The following is a 7,334-nucleotide window of genomic DNA, read 5'->3' as shown; positions in this document are numbered from 1 at the left end:
CTTTATTTCCAACAACAACAAAAAAAAAAAGAATACATTTGAAGCTGGTGCTGTGTAAAATGTAGGCCTAATTAACAGATTGCAATGATTTCAAGTTTCTATTACAACTACATTTTGTTACTATGACCCAATCAAATGATATATATTTTTATTTATTGCCAGGTTTCAATATTTTCAAGCTAGATGTGGCTATTCAGTTCAAAAATGGGCTTTTATTTTGAAACTGTCACTCAAATTATTCTCAATTTCACCAGCAGATACCGATAGGCTTTTTAATAATTTATTGCAATATGTCCATCATTGCAATCTGTTGGGATTAACATTTTCACATCGTTCCAGTTTTTTGTAATCTGGATCCTAGTTTGACCTGGTTGCAGTTGCACTGAACAAAACTGATTCAAACTCTGTTCAAGATTTCCTTTAAAAACATTTTTTTCCTCTAATTTTGTGTGCTTCCTCAGTCTATTTTGACATTTATTTTAAAATGTATGTATTTTATTTTCAAAAAAGCAGCTAAATGATGGTCCATTTTGCCAGAAGGAGATAGACTCTGAGATAGCACTGATGGCTATGTTCAGGCCTTGCAGCAATTCACATTTGAGTTTATTTTTATTTGTGCAATTTGTAAGATCTTGCACTTGTTTAGGATGCCAGTGTCTCAAGGGCTTCACTTTTACAACTCGTCAAATCTTTAAAAAGTCTTTGAGATTGGTATGTTGTTACTTTTTATTTTTTTGTGCACAGTCAGGCCACAAAACCTCTTGTTTACTTTGAGCAGTAACTAAATGTCAATGCTATCGGCACCAGCTACTACAGTTTGTACATATATATAAATTTCTATATAAATATATATGAATGGGTCTTTGCACAAGTATTTCCATGTCAGCTCCATGTGATTTTAACAGGAAAAACAAAATGAACAACTTTATATATGCTTTACATTTCTTTGTCTCATTAACATTTTGCACTTATTTAAAAGAGGCTTACTTCTGTTTTCTGGGATGGACGAGTTGTTTTCAGGCTCGCCCACAAATGTTGTACAATATGTATATGTATTTTTATTCATATGCATATAAATATATGTCTATGTAATTTGCCCCCTGAGTCTTGTCTTTTTCTTTCTTTCAACCGTCAATTGTTTGGGTTTGTTATGAAAAGCGAGCCCAATTTCAAAATCTTTAACTTATTCATAATCCAACAAATGCAATATTAAGAGTTAAAAAGATAATCACAATTTCTGTAAAAAAAAAAAAAAAAAAAGATAACAAGATTTGAAGTGACAACATAAACATAAAACATAAAAGGCCTAGATAATGTAATAAAATCTCCAAAAGCTCCAAAGCCAAAGCCAAATTGAACAGGCGTAGAAATATTGAAAGCAACTGATTAAAAAAAAAAAACTTCAATGCATTTTTTCATTCTTTTTTGATTGCTGAAACTTGTTGCTTTTATATTATTACAATTAAGTCAATTCCTACAACATCTTTTTTTTATTATTGTTGTATAAAAAGTAATAGCCCCAAAAATACAGGTTATTTTTCTTAGCTTTGAATATAATCATTTTGTTGCCATGTTTAAAGACTTGTTGTTAGAATAAATAAATAAAAGTGAAGAGGCGTGTCAAATATTTAGCCTATTTTTAATTTACATTGTAGATAAACTCAGTAAAATATAATATTGGCTGCTGTTTGAATATTGGGTTCGTCTATTCACTCAGAGTTTTTTTGTTGCGGCTCAGACCTGACGGACCTCTGGACACAGGCCTTTCAGATGGGCCTTTTCAAAACCAGTTCAAATCCTGGCTCTCAATTCAGTCCACGTCCTTGGGCCTTAATTGGATGCAAAAAGGAAAATCGCTTCATAAAAAGAAGAATAAAGGCGATATTTTGTTTGAATAATTGGATCTGAGTCGGACTGAATGACCACCAGAGCAAATTAATTCTTCCAATTTCACCCCTTTCACTTGTAAATGAAAATGTTTGGTGTTGATTAGAGAAAGCAGGAACGGAGGTGAAGAACGCAAGTCAAAGTACGTGTGCAAAGACGAAGATTATTCAGGATTTATCAATAAGAAATCTCATGCATTCAACAAACCAAAATCTAAATTTATTGATGGAAATATGTGTAAAATATGCCAAAAGATAATTTATATTCCACACAGGATGATAATATTTTAAGAAGAATATTATTGCTAGTAGCCCATGACATTAACCTGGAGAAATGGCTTTTTAAAAATTGCATTTGCATTATTTTTTTTTTAGCTTTATTGCCACATTAAAATGAGATATGATGTGACATTACTATTAATATACACAACAACAATTTTAGTATTCTCTGGCACAGATTCTAAGGTAATAAATAAAAGCAAATTAGCTAGAAAACAAATGAAATAATTATTGATTTTATGATTTACTGGGTTATTAAAAACTACAGTGTCACCAACAATAAAGTAGTTGCATTACATTAAAAATAAATATTGACTATTTCAACTGCAATAATGCCCAACATGGAATAACTTACTGAATTGTAACTTGATACATTATGGGCAGATGAAGAAGAAGATTTAATAATATTATTTATATTTATATAGTGGTGCTGAATCAGATATAGTTTTTTTTTTTTTTTAAAAGACATACAGGTTTGTAAATAAATAAAGTAAATAGTTTAACATGGCCTCAGTGGTGTAGTGCAACTTTATATAGACTTTATATTGGCTAAAAGTTTAATAATAATTATAATAGTTGTAATATTTTTGTAGTTGTAATGGGATAGATGTTAGTACAGATATATTTGTGCAACCATGTATCCAATGAATGGAGGTGAAATAGGTTAAACTGTGTCCCAGTGTTGTAACTTCACATTATATTTGGGCAAAAGTTGAATAATAGCATTGGTAGTGATATTTTTGCAATGATACTAATGATTCAGATAAATTTCTGTGTTAAGATTTATATGGTTTAAAACACAAGTGCCGGTATCCAGTAGTTTAAAAATAGCTTGAATGGTGGTAAAATGTAGGCTAAACTGTGGAGTATCCCAGATGTAACAAGTGCTAAAGGCTTATTTAAACCCGTTGAACACAGACTTCCCCCTGTCCCCCAAAGGCACTTGTCCAGCGCAGGACAAAGCAGCGGCAGGGTGCCAATTACCTTGATTGGCACCTTTATGTGAGCAGGACGGAGGCGAGAGGGCCTAGAGAAGGACTCCAGATGGGTGGCCTTTAATGGAGAGGGAGGGGCCAGGGGCGGAGCTACTGAGACGAAAGGGGAGGAGCTAAAACATACACAACAGCAACAACAGGCCTCTGCACTGTATCACCAGGAAACAGGCAAAAGCTGAAGGAAAATCACGGCAAAATAAACATATATATATATATATATATATATATATATATATATGTTGTTTTTTGATGAACTGGAGTTTTTACTTCTTTTGATGAGTTTTAGTTTAGAAACACAAAGCCAAGTGAGCTAAAACACAGGCACTGAAGTTGCTATAATAATCGTAATTTTGAGATTTGTTTAAATGTACACTTGAAATATAAACTGTTTTACTGATAAATATTTCATCGAAGTCTGACTTTCTGACAAATCTGACTTTGCATACAGTATATAATAGGTCATTTTTATGATAATGGGCAAAAACTGAGCAAAATCATTTATTTTTCTATGAATTGCTCCATAAAATATTGTGCAACTTTGAAAAAATAAAGTCGAAAAATTGGTTGTAAAATGGAATCACTTTATGTCACCAATACACAAATTTCTATCCAAATTAGAGGGACGCAAAAAATTGTTGAAAACCAACCCTAAGGTGTGGTCAGGTATTTTAATTTGACAAATCATAATTGTTTTTGATAAAGCTGCTTTGAAACAATTAAACAATTACCTCTACTTATGTCACAACTGGTGCACTCTTGAAATAAAGATGTAAACTAGGTTAGATTTAGAAGTAAATTTATGAAATGTGTCTAACCTGTCATATGAACTTAAATGAGAAATTTACCAAACTGAACCAAGTGCCAAATTGGAAAACAACACTGTCCTCAAAATTTCCCAACAGGAAGCGCGTGATTGTTGCCATAACAACGTGTCGGGTCTGTTTGTGGTGAAAATGCACACAGAGTGACTTGGTCTGAGAGGGCTGTAAACCTTCAGACTTTAAGGAATGCATCACTGTCTCACCTCCACTGCCCCCGTCCCCTCCTCCTCTCACTCTCTCTCCCTCCTCCTCCTTCCCTCACCCCGCTCTCTCTGCACAGCCCTGTCCCGGCCCCTCCCGCCTCTAAACCAGCTCAGCGGACCATCGGGGGGCCCTGCTCTAATTAGGGTCACTAATTGGAGGTCGTCCAGGGCAGAGACCCCTCCACACCTGCACGGTCATGTGACAATCAAAGAGGTGCGCAGGGCCAGAGGTCGCGGAGTGTACGGGAGGGGTGAGATTAGGCTGAGCATGAAAAGAGGTACAAGGAAAAATTAAAGTATGGGTCAGTTTGGAATTTTCAGAACTATGTATCGGGCCATTGAGGTTAGTTATTTTCAGGATTGGGAAATTGCTTTACTTCTCCAGGGTCAAACTATCCCTTGGTTTAGTATTTTTGAGTATTTTTATCACTATGAAAAAAGAAAAGCTGTAACATGACTGCAACAGTAGAGATCTATAAATTCTAGCTCCTCAGACCAGTACATTTAGATTGAAAACTGTATCTGGGTGGCAACTTTTTCAAGAACATGCAGTTGTTCAATGTTCAGATGACTACATTTAAACCTTTTCTACTATGGAGCACTCCTGGACGAATGAGGGATTATGCTGACTAATTATAAAACAACACACAGAAAAAAATGTGCAATATAAGTATTCATATTAGGGGTGTAACGATATTCATGTCTCACGATACGATATCGTCATGGTATGAAACTCAAGGTACGATATTTATTGCGATATTGTGGGAACGCTCAAGATACCGTGGGAAGGCTCATGATTAGAGATGTAACAATATCCAAATCACTCAGCATGATGTTTTCATGATATACATCTCACGGTACGGTATTTATTGCGATATTTTGTGAAAGGCTGACAAAACTGTTAATATGCTACTTTTTCCTCTTAAAATGCCTTGACAAGACTTAATCCAAAGAACTAAGACTTAAAAGTGCTTAGAACTGTTATTTCTTCATGTAGTCTGCACTGAAATGGAGCAAAGGATCATGGTCTTTGTAGTTCCCTCTGTCTTTTTTTTTTTTTAGCTATTGCTGCACCATAACTCTTAATTTAAGCAAAGAGACTACTAATTCGATATATTGTGATGGTCCATGATATTATTGTGAGAACTTTGACGATACAATATTACAATATTTCAGTTATTGTTACATCCCTAATTCACATTAATAATCTGCTTACTTTGATTGTAAAGAGTCTATTTCAATATATGGGGCCTTGTACACCTTCAAAAATTATGCAATTATATAAGTTGTTATAGCTGTAATTTGCTTTTTTCTTGGCCCTCTAAACTTGATAACCTTGTGCAGCATGTACTAGGAGTATATGTATAGCAATTATTTATGTAATACGTTTAGATATTTATAGCTTGGCCTGGAATAGTGAACACAAAACAATAACCATCTTTATATTGAGAAAAAGATGGACATGTCCTTGGCCACTTGAGCTTGATATAATACATAGGTTACTTGTGGTGTTAGCACAAGAAGCAGTTGCATTATTATTTATTATATATTTTTTAGATTAATGATACATGTTTAAACAAAACAACTACATGGCGATCAAAAGGACATGCTCTGTGGCTCTGTGATATATTATTAATTATCTTTTTTTCAGAAATTGTATCTTAGTCTTGAATAGCAAACTTCACAATCTTTGAGAATAGCATGAACATGTCGGAAGAGTAAAAACCATAATGGGTTCCAGTCTAGAGGTTAATTGTATGGGAAGTCTTTCTGAAGCCCCCTGTCACACCTGGTCCCCCCTCTTGCCCCCTTTATCCCCCCTTTATCCCCCCTCTGTCCCACTGTGGACTCGTGGACTAAGTGATGTCTGCATGTTTTGACACGATTCACACAAGACTTGGCCTTAATCTCTGCTGCTACATTCCTTAGAACAGCTTTCAGACACAATCATGGAAGCCAATAATGGGCAAAAGGGTTAAAGAGTATTTTTCCAACGCAGGAAAACGGTATATGAGGCGATGAATGATGTGTTGATTTGTTTGGTTCAGTAAAAGAGGAGGTCAGCTCTCGGGCAGTGGATAGAAAGGATATTATAGTGTCTATAGTGTAGCTGTATCAATACAGCAAGGTCATATGGAGACAAAAAATGCATCAGTCAGTTTGCATCAATTCAACTTACACGTAACCTGCAAAATAACTGCTAATATTATTTATTTGCATATATGACATGGATTCAGCCACACTTTTACGCACACTACATCAAATTTGGGACTAAACCGAGACTAGACCAGGACTAAATTGGGACTAGAACCAAGTCTACATCAAACCTAAACCAGTAGGATAAATGTACCATGTGATCTTTTTTGTTTAATGAAAATATACAACCAAAAATGTGCAAATATAATCTCTTCTATAGCTTTTCTTTTGTATTTTAAATCGAAATCTATCAAAACATACATTTTCAGTTTACATTTTTAGTTTTTTGAAAGGCTAGTGGGTCCCAACAGAAAGCCTCCTACTACAACTAAAGATAATATTATTTTCGTATACAGATAATAAAATGTTAACAAAATGCATATCCTTAACAGCCTTCTGTGGTACTGTTGATGTGTCACTTAGCCTTTTCTTCTCATAAGAGAGATGGTTTAACCTTGGTTTAACAATAACATCACAGCACAACAGCATTTACGGGTCAGTTTCAGCGCGTTAACCTGACTGTGCTTTAAAATGCTGTCTTTTCTAGGTAACTCTACCAAAGGATTCATGAGTTTTCCATTGTGATCAGTTACTTTCCAAAGAAATAAAAGATTAAGGTTTTGTACTGTTTACTTTTTGTATTTTAATAAGCCTGTTCAATAGAAAGTTGGCCCAGTTGCTAATTGCTAAATTTGTGAATGTAAACTAGTGTCAATTAGTAGCTTCTGTTTAGTTTTTTAAGAAGATATTTCAAGGTTTAAAGCTGCACTATGTAACTTTTCCGGTGTAGGAGCTGATTAACGCTGCAAAGTTATTGGCCAGATCTGTGGAAAAGTATGCATGTATTGTCAATGTAAAAATACATAAGCCAATGTATTTTGAGTAATAAACATACCTGATGAAAGAAATGCTAACTAACAGGTGAAGGATGACCCACCAGAAAAGTTACATGGT

At 34.5% G+C, this 7,334-nt stretch overlaps 1 long non-coding RNA gene across 5 annotated transcripts in view; it reads right to left on the bottom strand.

The window, feature by feature from the left end:
• Positions 1-7,334, bottom strand: part of LOC129409751 (uncharacterized) — a 49,121-nt gene that overhangs the window by 23,359 nt on the left and 18,428 nt on the right. The window lies entirely within an intron of this gene.

Source organism: Boleophthalmus pectinirostris, unplaced genomic scaffold, assembly GCF_026225935.1.
Source record: "Boleophthalmus pectinirostris isolate CB_2022bp ecotype Guang Dong unplaced genomic scaffold, ASM2622593v1 HiC_scaffold_20, whole genome shotgun sequence".
Classification (NCBI taxonomy): domain Eukaryota; kingdom Metazoa; phylum Chordata; class Actinopteri; order Gobiiformes; family Gobiidae; genus Boleophthalmus; species Boleophthalmus pectinirostris.
The sequence above is the reverse complement of the archived record's forward strand: the minus strand, read 5'-3'. Positions and strand labels throughout refer to the sequence as shown.